Source organism: Furipterus horrens, unplaced genomic scaffold, assembly GCF_987537825.1.
Source record: "Furipterus horrens unplaced genomic scaffold, mFurHor1.1.pri manual_scaffold_1, whole genome shotgun sequence".
NCBI lineage: Eukaryota > Metazoa > Chordata > Mammalia > Chiroptera > Furipteridae > Furipterus > Furipterus horrens.
Genome location: NW_028327171.1, coordinates 31,054,288 through 31,074,966, shown reverse-complemented (window position 1 = coordinate 31,074,966; position 20,679 = coordinate 31,054,288).

Sequence of the window (20,679 nt, the reverse complement as noted above, 5' to 3'; positions counted from 1 at the left end):
GCACTACCCAGACCATTGGGAAGTAAGGTCTAATAGAGTGGATGTTTGTGTGTGCCTCTCTGGGGACGCTACTTAAAATGTAGAAATCCAGTATCTATGACAAGAGAAAAGTTTTTTTGTGTTTTTTGCTACTCTTAATTAGATATTCTGTGTGTTGCATTTAACATTTGCCTTGCTTTAATACCTTTTCGGGCATATCATTTTTTTTTCTGTTCTGATTTAAGCTTTAAACATATCTAGAAAGTAGAAATGATAAGAGCTTTAATAAAGCTTTCTTACATGGCAAAGTGGCAGCTAAATTAGCATGATTCAGGAAGCTGACCTTCCAAGATTTTACAACACTGAGCTAAGAATGTGTTAGAGTGAAGATTGCAATCTATAAAGATTAAATGCAGAACCCTTCCTCTGAATACCTTGAAATGTCAGTTGGGAATATCTAAAATAATACTACATTGCAATGACTTGATATAACATGTTCCACAGTTTTCCCATTTGTATGTTAATGATGTAAAGTGCCTTTTTGTTTGTTTGTCTTTGCAATTCTTGGCAGAGGGCTTAATGATAATGGCTACCCATTATTGAGCCCTAATTATGTGTCAGGCACTAAAGTAAACACTTTACATTATGTTAAATGTACTAAAAAAATCTGATGAGATACTATTTCTCATCTTTCTGATGAATAAACTAAGACTCAAAGATGTTATATAATTCAGCCAAGAATATATAGAAAATAAATATGGTGGTCTTGACCTGATTTCAAAGTTAGAACCCAGGGCTATCTGATCTAGAAGGCTGTGACCATAATCACTGAGTTGTAATTCCTTCTACGTAAGTCCTTCAGCATAGCACAAGTCCCCTGATACCTTGTGTTATCTAGTCCCCTAACTTTAGGTTTCCAACTACAGTAACATCTAGGGCAATATTCAAGATATTGTGAAGACAATTTTAGAATTAATGGTGATTGCTTAAAACCATAACATATTGAATGCAATGTTCGTTTTCCTAGACTGTCAACTTGAGCTTACAGCAAATACTAATTTATATGTTAATGACATGCCATAAATTTGTTCGTTATCCTGGAACTGGTTTAAAAATGTGCTTCCTCTAGTCAGGCAGAAGAGAATAATCAGCTCAGCTAAGAGTATAGTAGTTTTATTCAGGCCTGGTCCAGATTCCTGTTGTACTGGGATTGCCTGAGTTCTTAAGATCTTCTTCCATGGGTTACAAGTCAGTCTGCTCTGAAGATTCATTCCTTCCTTTCACACATCTTAACTGAGCTTCCACCATGTTCCAGTAACTGTTCTAGATAAAGGGGATAAACCAGTGAGCAAAACTGACATGGTCTCTGCCCTCAAGGACTGATATTTTGCTGGTGGCAGAAAGACAGTAAACCAGTGAAGAGATAAAAAATAAGTAAATTTAAAATTGTGAAAAGTAATGACTAGGAAAACAGGATGAGGAAATAAGGGGTTTTATTAAATAAGATAATGTAACATGACTGCCCAAGTTTAACTTTCAGTACATGTTTTTCCTTTTTTAATATGTTCCTAATGTATGTGCTTTTCTTTAGTAAGATCTGCTAAATGTCTGCCTCAACTTCCCTACTACGGAGACTGACTTTGTATTGTAAGGTAGTTTTGGCTATTGTTTTTCTTTGCTGACTTTGTGTTCTATGTCTGGAAGGTGTTACTTGCTTTAAAAAAGTGAATGTAATAGTGGACAATTCTAACATTGGGGAATTGTAACGCACCCCACCATTTTTTGACATTGTTTCTGTAAGTGCTGACTCTGATGAATATGTAGCTTATAGATGAACAGCATGTTTATACAAAAATCCTAGAAACTAACTTCAAAATATATAGCTTCCCACCTTTAAGCTTCCTAGCTCTGGGGCATTTGCTGACCTTCAACTGTGGATCCAAAATGACGTGAAGTTGGGATGATGTGAACCCAGGATGACTAAACCAGGATGACGCACACCAGACTATCACCTGCCTTATCAGAATGTACTGTGCTCACCTGCTCATAGAAAACTTTTCAACCCCCTTCCTTGATCTTTTTGTTCTGTTCCCCTCTCCCTCCTTATAAAAACCTCTTCCTTCCACTGAGATGCATTGTGGTTGATTCTTAAAGTATTCTGTCCAGAATATTCTTTGTCAGAATGCTTCATCACAGTTGGTGATGTTAAAAGTACAGCGGATTGCACTCATAAAATGAAAGACCTAATGTGACCCCTTCCTTACAGCCTGAGTCAATAGGGCAGTCATCCTGACTGGCATGTGATAATGGGCCCTACCTTAAGGAATGTGATCTACTCCCCTTCAACCCTGTCTAGATGCTGAGAAAATGTAACACCTACCACTGTTCTTTGGCCATGCACTCTATCTTTTGTTCCTCTAGTCAATGGGAGGGATTTGAAGTGGAAGTCAATCTTGCCTATATCTTACCAGTACAGTCTTACTTGTATCTCTATGTGAGTACTCGCTTAATTAAAGGGGAAAAATGATTCCAATAGTTTCACACTTGGGACTAGAAAGTTGGGTCTTAATTAGACTAATTTAGTAACTAGGGCAATGTGACATATGCTGCAGTGATAATGCATTTTATAAACATTCATTTGAAATCCCCATTTTCAATGCCTATCATGGCTGTGCCCAGAAATAGTTTTTTTCTAGTCTTAAACAGATCCTAGGGAACCGATTTGATGTTACCAATCTCCATGCCATCATATAACATAACTAACAATTGATGTATTCAAATGGATGCTTTCCCAAAGCTCAAAATCAGGTGACAGCATCAGGAAACAGAACCAGAGCCCATCTCCCAAATCTCCTCGCTGCCTACTGCTGCCCTAGATTCAGTTGTTGTTGTTGGCAGCCGTCCGTCTCGAGAGACGATGGCGTAGCTTCTTGAGAGTCTATCTGCACCGCCGAGAATGGCTGTGCAGTCCGATTCGGGAGTGACAATCCCTGCCGCACTTGGTACAGGTGAAGGCAGATGGCCGTTGTTGCTGCTGTTGACGCTGCTTCCGCCTCGATCTTTTCTGGACCGCCTCCTCGTTGCGCGCAGCCTCTGCACATGACGTACCTTGCCTGACCGCGAGCCTCCAGGCTAGGCGGTCGTCTGCTTGAACTTCCCATGTGTTGAGATTGATGGAGCATTGTGTCATGTCCTTTTTGCAGATGTCTTTGAACCGCAGTTTTGGGCGCCCTGTCATCCTCTTGCCTTCTGCTAGCTCGCCGTAGAGGAGGTCTTTGGGGATACGGCCTGCATCCATTCTTTTGACATGGCCGAGCCACCTGAGGCGTCTCTCGCTAAGAACTGCATGCAAACTGCTCATATTGGCTCGCTTCAGCACCTCGGTGTTGGGGACCTTATCCTGCCAGGCGACATGCAGGATGCGTCGCAGGCACCTCATGTGGAAGCTGTTGAGTTTCCTTTCGTGCCTTGCGTAGGTGGTCCACGTCTCGCTGCCATAGAGGAGAGTGCTGAGTACGCAGGCTTGGTAGATGCGCAGTCTGGTTTTCTCAGTGAGGCTGGAATTGTTCCACGCTCGCCGGTTGAGTCTGGCCATAACTGTGGCTGCCCTGGCGATTCTCCGGTTGACCTCCAAGTCGACTGACAGAGAGCTCGAGATGGTGGACCCGAGGTAAGTGAAGTCGTTGACAACCTTCAGGGTGTATCCGTCGATGGTGATGCATGGGGGAGTCCCCGTGCCTTGAGCCATAACATTCGTCTTCGTCAGGCTGATGGCTAGTCCGATCTCCTTGCATGCGTGGGAAAGGCAAGTGACTAGCTGCTGGAGTCCCTCTTCGGAGTGTGATGTCAAGGCTGCGTCGTCGGCGAAGAGCATCTCACGGATGAGCACCTCTTTGACTTTGGTCTTGGCTCGTAGACGGGCCAGGTTGTAGAGCTTGCCATCGGATCTGGTGTGAATGAAGACACCCTCGCTGCAGTCCTTAAAGGCGTATTGGAGGAGCATGGAGAAGAAGATTCCGAACAGCGTAGGCGCGAGGACGCAGCCCTGCTTTACTCCGCTGCTGACTGGGAAGGCCTCAGAGGTTGCGCCGTTGTAGGACACCGTGCTGTGCATGTTGTCGTGAAAGGACATGACCACAGCAAGCAGATGTGGTGGACAGCCAATCTTCCATAGCAAGCTGAAGAGTCCGCTTCGACTGACCAGATCAAACGCCTTCGTGAGGTCGATAAAGGCGAGGTAGAGTGGTTTATGCTGCTCGTGACACTTCTCCTGCAGCTGGCGTAGGGAGAAGATCATGTCCACTGTTGATCGGCCAGCTCTGAAGCCACACTGGGACTCTGGGTAGACGCGGGAAGCAAGGGTCTGCAGGCGGGCAAGAGCGACCCGGGCGAATACTTTGCCAACGACGCTGAGGAGGGAGATGCCCCGGTAGTTGTTGCAGTCGCTGCGGTCTCCTTTGTTCTTGTACATGGTGATAATGTTGGCGTCTCTCATATCCTGGGGGATGTAACCCTCCTTCCAGCAGAGACAGAGTAGATGGTGGAGCGGCTGTAGCAGGACTGGTTTCCCGCTCTTTAGGATTTCTGGAGGGATTCCGTCGCTTCCTGGTGCTTTCCCGCAAGTGAGGCGGTCGATGGCTTTGCCGAGCTCTGCCGCAGTAGGTGGGGTGTCTAGCTCCTCCATGACTGGTAGGTCTGGGGTGGCGTTAAGAGCAGTGTCTGTTACGGTGTTCTTCGTTGCGTACAGCTCGAGGTAGTGCTCGGTCCACCGCCACATTTGCTGTTCCTGGTCAGTGATGACCTCACCTGTCTTGGACTTAAGGGGGGCGATCTTGGAGGGGATTGGGCCTGTTGCCTTCTTGATACCCTCATACATTCCTCGTGCGTTGCCTATATCGGTGGCTTCCTGAATGCTTCTGCACAGGTTTAGCCAATAGGTGTTGGCACAGTGGCGGGCGGTCTTCTGGACTTTGTTCCTGGCAGCCCGTAGAGCTTGAAGTGTACTGGGAGTGGGCGTGACCTTGTAAGCCAGTAGGGCCTTCCTCTTAGCCTCGATAACGGGTTCCATTTCTTCCCAGTGAGCCTCGTACCAGTCAGCGTTCTTCCGCTCTTTCTTCCCGTAAGCAATAATGGCGGAGTTGTATATGGCGTCGCGGAGACGTGACCAATTGGATTCGATAATGTTGTCTGCCGCCATTCCCTCGCCGAGTGCATCTTCCATCCTGTTGATGAATTGCTGGGTCTTAACTGGGTTGCTGGCACAACTGGTGTTGATGCGTGGGCGACCCTTCATCTTGGAGTGGTGCAACCTCTTCGGCGTTATGCGCACCTTGCTTACCACGAGGGCATGGTCCGTGTCGCAGTCTGCACTGTGGTAGCTGTGGGTGAGGAGGGTGCTGCCAATATCCGTTCTTCTGGTGATGACGAGGTCAAGCTGGTGCCAATGGCGGGAGCGGGGGTGCCTCCATGACACCTGGTGGATCTCTTTGCACTTGAAGAATGTGTTTGTCACGCACAGGCCGTGGTGACACGAAAGCTCAAGCAGTCGCTGACCATTCTCATTGATCTTTCCTCTCCCAAAGTTTCCAAGGCAGGTGTGCCAGGCCATGTGGTCGGCTCCTACTCTTGCGTTGAAGTCTCCAAGGAGATAGAGAGCGTTACTTCTGGGGATCTTGGATAATGCTTCGTCCAGTGCATGGTAGAACTGTTCTTTCTCTTCGATGGTGGCGCAGAGGGTTGGGGCGTACGCGCTAAGAATGCTGACTGGGCCGAAAGTTGTTGACAATCGGAGGGTAAGTAATCTCTCTGTGCCTCCTGTGGGTGGCTCTATGGAGTTAACAAGCATGTTCTTCACAGCGAACCCAACACCGTGCTGTCTTGGTTGGTCCGGAGACTTCCCTTGCCAGTAGAAGGTGTAGTTGGTTTCTCTGATAGTTCCATTGTCGGCCAACCGGGTCTCCTGTAGAGCCGCAATGTCGATGTTTAGTCGTGCCAGTTCCCTATCGATGACAGCGGTTTTCCTGGCACCATTGATCCACGGAAGGTCTGCAGTAAGTCCGGGGCACATGGTCCTGATGTTCCAGCTAGCGAGGCGAAGAGCCGGAGGCTTCTTTCTTGTTGTTTGCTTGGAATTAACTGGTGCGGGTGTTTTGTGGCCCACTTTTCGAGAGGCACCTCTCTGATCCACACGCACCCAGTGGGGCAGGCGAGCCATGGCGAGACGGTAGCTGTCCAGTGAGGTGCGATGACCTCTCCCACCGTCAGAGGAGACCCCTGGCGCTCGTTTCCTTCGCCAATCGGATGAGCTTATAACCGGTATCTGTCTCCTCCCGTGTTGAGTCGACATCTTGCGATGACGCTGGAGTGTCCTCTCCAGTGAAACTGAAGCTACAGAGCCTGGGCAGGGTGATATGGAGGGTCTGCTGTTGCCCATGCAGCAGACCCCCCCTCTCTTCGCAGCTGAAGGATCCAAGGGAAAGACGGAGTCAATACAGCTTGGCTTCAGGTGCGCCGCAGGAGTTGCCGGTGTTGACTACAATGTCAAACCGCCTTAGGGACTCCGGCTCCGGATTTTCTGTCGGGGTTTACTCCCTTAGCCTTTCCCCTGAAGAGGTATGCCGCAAGGCAGCGGAGGTTTTTTTGGAGTCAGAGTTTTCCTTCTCTGATTTTAGAGATGTCCTTCCTCTTTCCTCCTTTACAGGAGTAGAGATGGCCCACTTGGTGTCTGAGCCACCTGCCCCCTCCAGGACCTGATTCCCTGATTCTGATCAGAGGGGGATGGGTGGAAGGCTTGGGCTTGATCAGCTCTCAGGAGTCAAGCGCATATATAGGAGTCAAGAAGATATATAGATGAGAAGTAAACGAATGGAAAAGATGCTCAATCTCATTTGTCACGCTGTCCCGCCTCCATCACTGCTGCTGCCATGGACAGCACTGCTTGAACTCTCCTCTCTAGCTTTGCCCCTCCTACCTGTCCGAATGAGCACCACTTCTTTATAACTTCATATGATGGACTTCCATTTATTTTCCGGAATTTCTGGTTTTGTGGTAGTTTTATTCCTTCTTAGTTGTGGAGGAAGAGGGAGCGTGTGAGTCTAGGCCTCCATCTTGGCTGTTAGCCCAGTGCACAGGGCTGGAGCTCATGTTGGAAGGAACACCTGTATTCCTGGAGTATCTCTTGTCAAATATCTTGAGCTGTAGACAGAATCAGTTTCGTCCGGCCGACGTCCCTGGTGAAGAGGCCCAGTGAGAAGAAAGGCAAGGGTGTCCGGGCCAAGGACTCATCAACCACCCAGCCGGGGCGACAGCGCTGCCTCGGGGAGTAGAGAGGAAGCGTTTCACAGATTCCCAAGCAGCCTGAAAACAGCGCCACGCACAGCGTTCGCCTAGATTCAGTATCACCCTTAGATCCAGGCAAGAGAGTTTGGGTCCCGTGTTACAACCTTCTCTGATTATGCCCTTTGTTCAAGGAGCTAAAAGTCTGTAAAACCAAGAGGTATGTCTATCCAGAGCTTGAGCCTCTCTTTAGACCATGCTTTGGATAATTCAAGCCCTAGAATTCACTTCCCAAGCAGCCCCAAGTCTGCTCCAATGCTTTATAAGGCATTCCTAGAGTCTGTTCTCTCTAAGAGATATTGCATAGCCAGAGGGTCCACCCCAAGATCCAAGAAAGGACCAAAGTACTGGTGTTTTTAGGAGCGTAGATAGACAAGGTACAGGTTGGGATAGGCATGCAACCAAGCCCTTTCCAGAGTGGGATAGAGGCAGAGATTGGAGAGAAAGAAGTGGCTTACTTTCTTTGGGGAACAGGGGTCTGTCTCTCCTTATGCTGCTATTTTGTTACAGAAGCCCAACAAATTTAAGAATTCTAAATTCAAACCAGTTTTGGTTATTATAAAACTTTATTTGTAGAAGCAGGAGAATAAACATACATTTTAAAATTTTTGGCTTGGTTTATAACTTTTAAATACATACACATATGGTATCTGGGTCTCCATTTGTATTCTTTTCAGGAACCTACAAAGGTTAGAGGTCAGCATGCCAAGATTCTTAGAAGTTTCCCGAAAAATGCAAATGCTTTATTAATATATGATGTTTGCCCTAACTAAAATATTTGTTTTATAGACTGAGCTGGACAGAAAAAAACAAAAACAAAACCCTCTGGCTTATGATAAGACAGCTTAAACTGGAATCACACCAGGCAGAGCAGCTTGTTTATGTCTCTCCCAAGCACAGAGCTACCTTTCATCCCTTTATGTTCAATATTCAAAAGCAAGGGAAGTGAATCTAAAAAATGCCTGACAGAGGAGAGTAGAGGAGACAGGGTTCACTTTCAGACTCAGAGACTAATGGACCAAAACCACTGATTCTATGATTCCTGTATCTGAGAACTCCTCTGGGTCCTGACAGATATTTCCTCTACACTTGACTATGATTTCTCAGTGAAGAAACTGACAGTGATCACCAAGGTATTATTTGTATTCATTGGGCATATATTAGATTAAATAATTATTAGATTGAGTACTTTCTTCTATGACTCATTTTGCTGTTATGATCCAGCCCAAAATAAAAATCACTTTTCAAGGGTTGTTCTACTGATACCTAGACTTGGCAGACCAAATGTGCACCTGAAGCTAAGATTACTGTTTGTGGAACAGCCTGAGAAATGCTCTGAAGTGGTGACTAATGCTTCAATGAGGTTAGTATCTTCCCAGGTGTGCCCTAACACACACAAACACAGCTTCCGATGATGCTCCAGGGAGAGCCAGAATTGTTTTTACACAGCATCCAAGGAGCAGCATTAATGCCAGACATTCAAATTTCTTATTACTATCACCTGGAAAATTAGTCCTGACGTATTTTTTATTAAACCTGTAGGTATCTCACCATTCATGCAGTTTTATGACACGTAATATTAAAGCACAGTTTAGATGCCAGTAAAGTTAGCGATGTCAATATTAGTCACTGCTGATCTTCTGATGAACTGATGTAATTTCTGGCAGGTCAAAATGTGGAAGCATTAGCCACGTGGTCTGTTTCAGGCTGAATTTATATCCAGCTATCAGCAATATTAGTGCTCATAAAGCCTAACCTTTGCAGGGCTCACCCTGTGTATAACCAGGTTAGATGGCTGCCTTCGGGGCATGATTTTAGAGACTGCAAACTCTTCCTATTCCCAATATTTTAAAACATCTATTACTATGCACTTATCATTGTACTAAAATCTGTTCTAAGTGCTAGAGCTAGAAAGACATAGTCTTGCTTTTCAAGTCAATAGTGTTGTGAGAGTAACAGACATGGTTGATTTGCCAAGATGTAGAGAATTCTTGCAATAGATAGAGGTGCTCCTTGTCATTAAGTAACTAGGTCTCTATGCTGCCTATGTTAAAAATGCAATCATGGGAGATAGAAGTCACTGGTCTAGTAATGTTTGTATTAGTTAGGTAAAGGTTAAGTTGCCATAAAAAAAAAAAAAAAAAAGAATGTCCCAAATACAGAGGCTTTAAACGATCTGTCAGTTACTGGCAGTGGTCAAAGCTGAATTGCAGGCATCCCATGTGCTGACTCAAGGCAAGGGAAAAGAGCAGATATTGAGGCAAACAATTTTATCTTTCACCAATGAGGTAGACATTGCACTTATCACTTTCACTAATTTCTCCTGGTGATAACTCAGTCACGTCTCAGAGATAGCTGCAAAGGGGTCTGGAAAACATAGTCTCTAACCAGGCGACCACAGTCGACTTTGAACTCTATTGCTATGAAGAATAGGAGTATGGATTTTGATTGACAACTAGTAGTCTTTACCATAAAATCACTCAAAGCATCAGCATCTTCTGCATAGTCTCCTCAATAAAGTAGCTATTGCTTTAGTAAAATCTTGAAGTTGTGAGGCACAAAATAGCACTATTATTAATAAGGAGAGAGTTAACAGCACTTTGCAGGCTAATTGGGCCTTGCTGTGAGTTGGGTGTGGAGACTCTAGTTGTCTAAGATGAGCTTGGAGAAGAATATGGCAGCCAAAGATCAACTTGGGGCCACTATGAGGGATCACGTAGGGACACAGTGAAGATATTACATTGGTAGTCAAACTAGGTCAAGATCTTCCCAGAGCAATCTGCAAACACATCAGTGATTATAATACACACACTGTTTTTGCATACCATGTTACACCTATATTTGTCTCTCTGATTGGGAAAGTCACAGGTATAAACATTACCTTTGGGCATTTGTTCATATAAAAATGTTTTATAGCATTAATTTGGAAAAAATAATTTTAAATTAATGTATCCACACTTGAGAGATTTCAAATTTTTTTCTTTCTGGTATCCTTCTTTGAAATTTTTAATAAAAATTTAAAATGTATACTGAGGGTCATAAGCATATGTTTATATTTATTCATCTAAGATTTTTGAAATGCTTAAGGCTTCTGGGATTCTCTAGTTCTGTGATGATCTGGCGCCACCCAGCAGACCAAGCAAACATTGACTTTGGGGTCGCTTTATAAAACAGGGCTGAGAGTGGAGCCAGATGGCTGGAAGGCTTTCCTAGTGGTGGACTGAGTGGAGCTTCCGATAAGACAGCCTGTGCTCATTCCTGTGACAGGAGGCAGTCATGCCATTCAGAAACTACTACAAAGATCAGAAAACTGATCTTTTGAGTTAGGTCATTACTCTGCAAGTGCCAATTCCTACATACAAAATTCAAAATTTTCACCTTGTAAAATTCCCATCCCTCACCTACTTTTCAGGAATAAAGTTAAGGTTTGGCTCTTTGTTGCCACTTTTCAGTCTGTTCACTTCCTTTACCAGATTCCCAGAGATCACAGTAGAGAACCGAGAGTTTACTAATTTGCAGTGAAATCTGAATTGTAATATATTTTCTTAGATATATGCATGGTGCTCAAATTAGAGATAATCTTAAGAAGAAACATCTTACTTACAGGATTATAATTTAGATTTTCTAACATTTACATCTTTTCTGCACACCTTTTCAATCTCATGAGAAACCTGGAGATGATCTCTACTGTATAAATGACTAAGAAAGGCATGTTAAAACTTTCCACTGTTTGTTGTGAAAAATAGAAGTATGCTTTTGCTGAATTGCCTTGAAGTGTTTTTCACATTCTTCTTTATTTTTTTTTACTTTTAATTTTTGAAGTATATTTTATTAATTATGTTGTTACAGTATTGCAATTTTTCCCCTTTGCACCCTCTGCCCAGTTACCCCCTTCCCTCCAGCAATCTCACCCCCCTTAGTTCACATCCATGGGTCGTGCATATAAGTTTTTTGGCTTCACCTTTTCCTATGTTATTCATAACTTCCTTATGTCTATTTTGTACCAATCAATTATGCTTCTTAATTCCTGCACCATTTCCCCATTTCTTCCCCTTCCCCTTCCCAGCTGATTACCCTCTAAATAATCCCCATACCTATGATTCTGTTCCTATTCTGGTTTGCTTAGTTGGTTTTTTTTTTTCTTTTTTTTTTTTTTTTAGATTCAGTTGTTGATAGCTGTGAGTTTGTTGTCATTTTACTGTTCATAATTTTGATCTTCTTTTTCTTAAGGAAGACCCCTTGAGATTTCATAGAATAATAGTTTCGTGATGATGAGTTCCTTAAGCTTTACCTTGTCTGGGAAGCACTTTATCTGCCCTTCCATTCCAAATGATAGCTTTACTGGATAGAGTAATCTTGGTTGTAGGTCCTTGGTTTTCATCATCTTGAATACTTCTTGCCAGTCCTGTCTTGCTTGCAAAGTTTCTTTTGAGAAATCATCTGAAAGTCTTATACGCACCCCTTTTTTTGGCAACTCTCTGCTTTTCTCTTGCTGCTTTTAAGATTCTTCCTTTTTCTTTAACCTTTGGCATTTTAATTATGATGTGTCTTGGTGTGGTCCTTTTTGGGTCTAGATTGTTGGGGACTCTCTGTGCTTCCTGGGCTTTTATGCCTATTTACTTCACCAAATTTGGGGAGTTTTTCTTTATTATTTTCTCACATAAGTTTTCAATTTCTTGCTCTTCCTCTTCTCCTTCTGGCACCACTATGGTTCGGATGTTTGCACGTTTAAAGTTGTCTCAGAGGTTGCTAAGCCTCTCCTCATTTTTTTTTTCAATTCTTGTTTCCTCATTCTGTACTGATTAACTGTTTTTTTCTTTCTTATGTTCCAAGTCATTGATTTGAATCTCAGTTTTATTCTCTTCATCATTGGTTTTGTGTGGATTTTCCATTGTTTAATTTAGCATAGCTTTCCCTTCTTCCCTTATGTGTTTGCCAAATTTAAGGATATCTGTCAAGTCTGTGAGCATCTTTATCACCAGTGTTTTGAACTCTGCATCTGTTAGGTTGGTTATCTCCTTGTTTGTTAGGTTGGCTATCTCCTTGTCGCTTAATTCTCTCACTGGAACCTTGATCCATTCCCCCTTTTTGGCCATACTTTTCTGTCTCCTCAACTTGACAGGCTCCTGTGTTTGTTTGCCTCTGTGTCTTAGGTAGAGCTGTCACACCTATGATGTGGTAAGGGGCAGAGCCTTAGGTGTGGGTCAGTACAGGGTGACCCGTTTCACCACGTTGTGGTGCTGTTTGTGGGGGAGGGGTGTGAGAGGGAACAATGCCCTTGCTCAGCATTTGCCCCCTTTCCAGGTACTTCTCCTACTTTCATATGGGATAGGACTGGTGCCTCTCTAGCTGTTTCCCTGGCCATTGTTCCCAGAGTGGGAGGATCCGTGGACATTCTAGGACCATGGGGACCCTTTAAACAAGCAGACTCTGCTGAGAGACCAGCAGTTTCTTCCTCTACCCCAACTCCCACTGGTTTGCATGGTCAGAAGCAATGAGGTTTGATTTTCTCCAGTGCTGGGACTGTGAGCTGTGCAGTCTGGTCAGGAGCTGGGAATGCTCTCTATGTGTTCTTCCTGACTTTTTAAGACATGTGACTGCACTTTTCGCCATCCAGCTGATGCCACCACACTGCATCCTCTCTGCCCTGGCTCTGCCCTTCCTACCTGTCTGAATGAGTATTTCTTCTTTATATCTTTGTTGGACTTTTATTCAGTTCGATTTCCTGGAACTTCTGGTTGTCTCTAGTTTTGAGGTGTATGTATTCTTTTTTTGTTTTGGAGGGAGACCCAGCGTATCTGTCTAGGCCTCCATCTTGGCCAGAAGTCCTTTTACATTCTTCTTTATGAATGCATACCTTTCCTAGAAACTTCACACAGATAGTGCTGCTCATAAAGAGATGTTTTTAAAGGCTAATTATCTCTGAAGATGTCACTTAGGTTGAATATCTACATAACATTAAACAAATTATGATAATCTCTCCAATAAGGAAGAATTTATTGGTCACTTAAGTTGAAGAAAATGCCTCCTGCATCTTTCTAGTGGCTTTTAGTAGTCCTTTTAATTATTGGTGACATCAACTCACCAAGAATGCCTTCTACAATTACTAATTTCAGGTCAGTAGTTCCTATTCAGTTTAAAAGTCAAGCTGCCTGAAAAAAATATATCTATATTAACTTTTTGTTCACCTTTATCTTTTATTCAATTCACCTCTTCACAAAAGCTATTAGAGTTGGGAGAAATTTTCTAAATAACAAATTTAGTGAATGCACTTCAGCCTTCACTTTCTTGCAGCAGTTACCTCCTTTAAATGAATATCCCTCCTTAGTTTTTGTGGCAGGCTCTTTCTGGTTAACATGCATTTCATTGTTTCCATTTTTGTCCCCACTGCAGATTTCTCTTCCTTTACCTAACATTCCTATGTCAAAATTCAAGGGTTCTCCCTGTGGCCTATTATCTGTGCTTATTGGGTTATTTCAGCCTTGCCAATGACTTCAATCACTGCAACTATCTTTAGAGGTGTTTCCTGTCATCCAGACCCACATGTTCAATTGCCTATTGGACACTTCCAACAATGTCTCACACACATTATAAAAGTGTCTAAGAGTGAAATCATTGCCTTTCTTCTCAGATGTGATTCTCTTCTTTCACACCATTTCGATGAAAACATTCATTTATTCTACTAAAAAGAACCCTTGAAAATTTTAGATGTCTCCCTATTACCATCTCCCACCTTCTCCAAACATCGAAGAAATGATCAATTTTTATATTTAGAAACCAAATATATCTCCAGTTAATTACTTTCTCTCTATTCCCATGGTTTTTTTTAAAAAAAATTGATGTAGACCATTGTCATCTCTCACTAGATTACTATAATTACTACTAAGTAAGAGTTTCTTTCTGTCTCCCCCTTTCCTTTTCCCTTTCTCTCTCTCACCACACACACACACACACACACACACTTTTCTTCAATACTTCCTTGACAATTCTACCAGAGTAAAAAATGCAAATCTGATCATATTATTTCCATACTAAAAAGTTGTCCTATTGATTATCGACAGAAAACATGTTGAAATCTACTACAATAATTTTAAGTTTTTCTATTTATTTTTGCAAAAGGGGTAAAGTCTCCTGTGGATTAGTCTAGATTTTGTTTATGTACAATTTTGCTTCACTTAATTTTAAGCTCCAATATTGGTAACATACATGTTAAGAAAAATTATGTCTTTTTGGTGAATTGACCTATTTATCACTGTGAAAATCCCCTGCTCTCTAGTAATACTCTTGATTTCAAAATCTACATTGTCAAATATTACCATAGCCACACTAGGTCCTCTGAGTTGGGGTTGGCATGGCACATATTTTCCACCCTTTTACTTTCAACCTATGTTGCATTTAAATTGAAATTCTTGTAGAGAGCATATAATTAGTAACTATTTTTTAATTTAATATTTATTGTATTTTTTTCATTACCATTTAGTCCCCTTATACCTCCTGCCCACAGCAATCACTACACTGTTGTCCATGTCCATGAGTCCTTTTTTCTTTTTCGATCAATCCCTCCACCTCTTCACCTTTCCCCCTACCAGCTGTCATCTGTTCTCCATCTCTGAGTTTTTCCCCATTTTCTTTGTTAGTTCAGTTCGTTCATTAGAGTCCACATATGAGAGAAATCATATGGTATGTGTCTTTCTCTGGCTGTCTTATTTCATTTAGCATAATGTTCTCCAGGTCCATTCATGCTGTTGCAAACACTAAAATTTTCTTCTTCTTCTTCTTCTTTTTTTTTTTTTTTTTAGGGCCAACTAGTATTTCCTTGTGTAAATGTTCCAGAGTTGCTCTATCTAGTCGTCTACTGATGGACACTTGAGCTGCTTCCATTATCTTGGCGGCTGTAAATAATGCTGCAATGAACATAGGGGTCTTCTGAATTAGTGTTTTGGGTTCCTTTGCATATATTACCAGAAGTGGGATCACTGGATAGAAAGACAGATCAATTTTTAATTTTTTGAACAACCTCCATACTGCTTTCCACGGTGGCTGCACTAGTCTGCATTCCCACCAACAATGCAAAAGTGTTCCTCTTTCTCCCAATCTTCACCAGCACTTGATTGTTAATTTATTGCTAATAGCCATTCTGACACGTGTGAGATGGTATCTCATGTTGGTTTTAATTTGCATTTCTCTGATGATTAGTGACAGTGAGCATCTTTTCATATGTTTATTGGTCATCTGTATGTCCTCTTTGGAGGAGTGTCTATTGAGGTCCTCTGCCCTATTCTTAATTGGGTTGTTTGTTTTTTTGGTGTTGAGTTTTGTAAGTTCTTTATAAATTTTGGATATTAACTCCTTATCAGATATATCAGAGAATATATTCTCCCATTCTGTTAGTTGTCTTTTTATTTTGTTGAATATTTCATTTGCTGTGCAAAACCCTTTTAGTTTGATGTAGTCCCATTTGTTTATTTTTTCTTTTGTTTCCCTTGCCTGGGGAGATATATCTGATAAAATATTGCTATGTGCAATGTCCGACATTTTGCTGCCTATGTTTTCTTCTACTCTTTTTTATGGTTTCAGGTCTAACGTTTAAGTCTTTGACCCATTTGTGAATTTATTCTATTGTGTGGTGTAAGAAGGTGGTCTAGTTTCATAAAAACAGGCACACAGATCAATAGTAATTGCTTTTTGATTGTTACTGGTTACTGTTAGCAATTATTTTTAAAAACCTTTGATAATATCAATTTTTCTTTGGCATGTTTATTCTATTTACATTTAATGTAATTATTGATATAATTTTCTTGAAGTTTGAAATATTATTTTATTTTCCATTTGTTTTCTTTGTTTTCCTTTAATCTTACTTTACTGTTTCCTTTAAATTACTCTATTATTAGTGTTATGTTTTATCTTACTTGTTGTATTTTTATTTTATTTTTTAAAGTAGTTGCTCTAGGGACTAAAGTATGCACATTTAATCTATAATTTTTGATATTGAATTAATATTATTTTTACTTCACATATAAGGTAGGAAACTCACCAGATTATAACTCCATTACTCCCATTTTAGATTTTTTTTTTTTAAATCTAAGTAGTCAAATGTCTTTCAAATAAATTAGAGGGAATAAAGATTAGAGGTGCCTCGTATGCACTTTTTAGTATTCTTCACTTCTTCTTGAATATCTAAATTTCCAAATGCCATCATTTTGTTTTGGACTAAAAAAATTTCTTATAGCATTTCTTGTAGCACAGATCTGATGGCAACACGTTCTCTCAGCTTTCATTTATTATTTATTCATTATCTAATAGTGTATGTATTTCAACTTCATTTTTGCAGGCTATTTTTACTAAATATAAGATCCTAGGATGACATTACCTTTTTGTTTTTTATTTTAGCACCTTAAAGATGTCAGTTCATTGTGTTATGCCTTGTATTTTAATGAGCTTGCCCCTGCACCCCTTACATGTGATATATTTTTCTGGTTTCTTTTAGAGTTTTTCACTTTACATTTGGATTTCAGTAGATAGATTGGCAATGACATGCCTAGGTGCATATTCTATGAACTTATTCCACTTGACATTCACTAAGTTTCTTAGGTTTGTAGATGTATGTATTTTTGAAGATAGGAAAGAAGTCATTATATCTTGTTGTTTTATTTTTCCTCCCGTATTTTTTGTTTTCTATCCTTCTAGGACTCCCATTACACATTTATTTGACTGTTTGATATTGATCTACAGGTCAACTAATGCTCTTACTGTATTTTTATCTTATATTTTCTCTCTAGGCTTTATTTTAGATAAGTTCTTCTGACCTGTCTTCAGGATCACTAATTATTTAATTATTTTGTTGATTTTTCTACTGAACCCATTAATTTTTTTCATATATTGTATTTTTCAGATATATAATTTTATCTGTTTTCTTATACTTTATATTTCTCTGCTGAAACTATCCATTTATTTTCCCTATTTATGATTGATGTTTTAAATAATTTTCTGTTAATTTTTGTATGGGATTATTTATGGTCTGATGTTTTTCCTTGGTTTTGAGTTCCATTTTTTATTTCATCCAGCAATTGTGAATAGGAAAAAAAATGAGAATGAAAAAATAAGGCTTATTTTTTCTCCTGGAATTTCAAGTTTTCTCATCTGTTGGCTAAAGTGAGGAGGTGATTGATTATTCATATTTCATGAAGGGTTCATTTGAATGGGACTAAGAGTCAGCTCATCTTTGGTCAGCCCACTGGCCAAAATACAGACTCCCAAGGTAGGGCATTTCTTTGTTTTCATTAGGATTTGATGTGTAATCCCATATTATCTCTTTAGGTTTCACAATTTCAGGTATACAGAGAATGTGGTAGATGGGCCAGATGGAATGATTTCTTTCTGCCTATCAGTTCTGCTTTTACTTCAATTTTCTAAACAAAGTTAGAGTAGGGTGGAGAAGATTGCTTTGCTGAGGAAATTATTATTAAACTTTATCATCTTTCAGATACCTGTGCATCCCACAATCCTCACCATTGCCAGCAGCTCAGTTGGTTTTGTCCCTATCAGGCAGTGAAGGTCTGTGTCTTGAACAAACGTTGGATCTCCTTGCACCCAGATTGCCCAGCACTCTTGCTCTCTTGTGAAAGACTCCTCTAGCTGGAAATCAGTTCATCAAGCTTTTTTCTTTTTTTGTACGTTATCCTTTGATAGTCCCATACGTAAGTGTTATTTTTATATTAGTTACATGTTTTAGTTGTTCCCATGGTGTTGAGGTCTTCTGTCTTTTAACTGGAAGCAGAAAGTGCCTGGAGAACTTTTAAACACTTTTTGAGACTCTTGAAATGCTACTTAGAAGTCTTTAACGAACTTCTCGTTTGAAAGCAATTCTGCGGTGCCCCCGTATGCAATTCTACAATATCAGCTGCCATACTTCCAAGTACCTAGTTGTTTATAAGATGTATCCTTCTATGAGATAATAACATATTTGAGTCCAGGGGCCACATTTTGTTCATCCAGTGCATAGTGTAAATTTTGCCTCAAAATTGGTACAGAATCACAGTTTGTTGAATATATCATATTTTCTCCTGCCTCCCTGGCCTTGCGCATGCTGCCCCATCCCCCAATTGCATGAAATTCCCTTTCTTTCCTTTTCCTGGGAAACTCCAGCTTACACTTCAACATTCAGATCAGTAAATCTCTTTGTAGTCAGACCCTCAGAACGCTTACCCCATGATATAGTAATCTTAATTACATCCTAACCTCCAGCACCAGGTATAAGCTATGAAATAGGAAAGGAGCATAGTGTGGTTGAAAGAACATTGGCTTCAGTTTCAGAGGCAATGGTGTTTAAATGGGCTAGGTTTGTACTTAATAGCTCTGAAATTTTTAGCAAGCTTCTTCACTTTTTTGAAACTGCATATGTGCAATGCCTGACACATATTTGGCCTCTATAAATGGCAGTTATTATTGTTGTGTGGTATCAATAAAATATTTATTATTACAAAGTATTCATAAAATATTTATTGAATGAGTGAGTTTATGAGTGTGGGTGAATGAATGAGCAATAGCTGGATTTTTTACTTGGATTATTTTTGTGAACTACTTCTTCTTGTATTGGGGATTTGCTTACTTTTATTAGTTTAACAATGGCTCTTAATTAACTGCTCCTGTGCAAGGTTTTCTATGAAGCCAAGTTGACCTGCGATAATACCCTGTCAATTACAGAATGATTTATTTCTTGGTTTCACACGTCCTCAAATTTTGCTAAAAGGTTGCATGTATCAGATATCTAAAACTAAACTTTTTTTAATGTGCTATCATAATTCTTTAAACAAAAACAGAACAAGGGTTTGTAGTAAATACTAACCAGTAGTGATAATAGTTGCTCATTAAATCCTTATACAATTGATGTATACATATTACATAATAAATTCACTAAGGATAAAAAATATTTTCTAACTAATACAACATACATATTATAATTTATGGCCTGTAATTTTAAAGTTCATAAAAATCCAGACTAAATATTTTTTTGAACAATTGAAGATTTTTAAAAATTTGGTTCCCATGGTAAAAGCATAATGTCAACTATGTTATCTGGTCTTTCAGAGATCTTATTCCTTTTTATGTTTGTTGTAGACTGACAATAGTATATCTGACATTTCAAGATAAAATAAATTTACATTTCACAGTTACAATCAAGTCATCCTTTTTTGCTGTGATAAAATACTGAAAAGGAAAATAAATAGTAAGACATCCTGTCATATCTACACAGTTCTGAAACATAAACAAAATGAAGAATTTGGGAACCCACAAATCAATTTTCCATTGTAGAGATTCATCATCTGTTATCTTGCTTGGCTGAACAGCTTTATGACTGAAGAAGAATAAGAGCTCATTCATTTTTCCCCCTTCTTATAGCACATCGGTGAAACAGAGTGTGGGGTGAAATGGGCACACTACCAACTATGTGTATTTTTCTTTTGTACATCAGGATGCTACCAGCCCAGGCGTGCTTTGTTTCTTTTCTTCCCAATCCCTGGCTTGATTTTCCCTTGTCTGCAATTTGCGATTTGCTGAGCTTAAACTCATTCTTATTTTACATGCAAACACAACCTTTCAACCTCTGTTCCTTTTTTGCCAGTGAATTTGAGTTTAGTATTTCAAAAACCACACAAGTTTTTTTTCTCCCTCAAACGCTGCTGATTCAGCAGGGCATTTTTCCTTTTGAAAGGCAAAGCCATTTCCAGTGCAAGTTCTCCTAAAGATGATTTGTTTTTCCATAGCCTCATAAGTTTTCTCATCGTCTGCATTTCTCTCAGCATAAAAGGCTCCCTCTTGCCTTTCCCATTTATTTATTGTTTGCTGTGCTAACAATAGTTTTTCTGGAATCGGGGAAATTTCTTACCTTCTGACTTCTTGCTAGTCAACACAACTCTCCACTTTGACATGTTACATTTGGAAATGAAATATTAATATATGAGTAAGCAGTATTTCAAGAAAGAAGAAAAATAAGGAAATACATATCTGATCATTTTCTTATGTTGAAAAAAGTATGTGTGTGTATGATGTGTATGCATATGTTACAATGGGATAGGAAATAATTTATTTTCAATAGAGTATCATGGGCCATTCATACAATGCGTATATGAGGTGTATCTTGGCAGACTTTGGGTGTTGTTTTTCCTTATTCAAAGGAAACAGCAGTTCAGTTGGTGGCTGAACAAACAAACAAACACAAAAACCCTAAAAAATGCAAAAGAATTGGAACCAGGGAAGATAAGTAAGATGTAAAAGGAGTTTGTAGAACAAGCCAGATTTTCTACCCCCGAGAATCTCTGTGCTCAGCTATTATCTCATCGCTTCTGCAGGTGAGTGGTTGAGTTC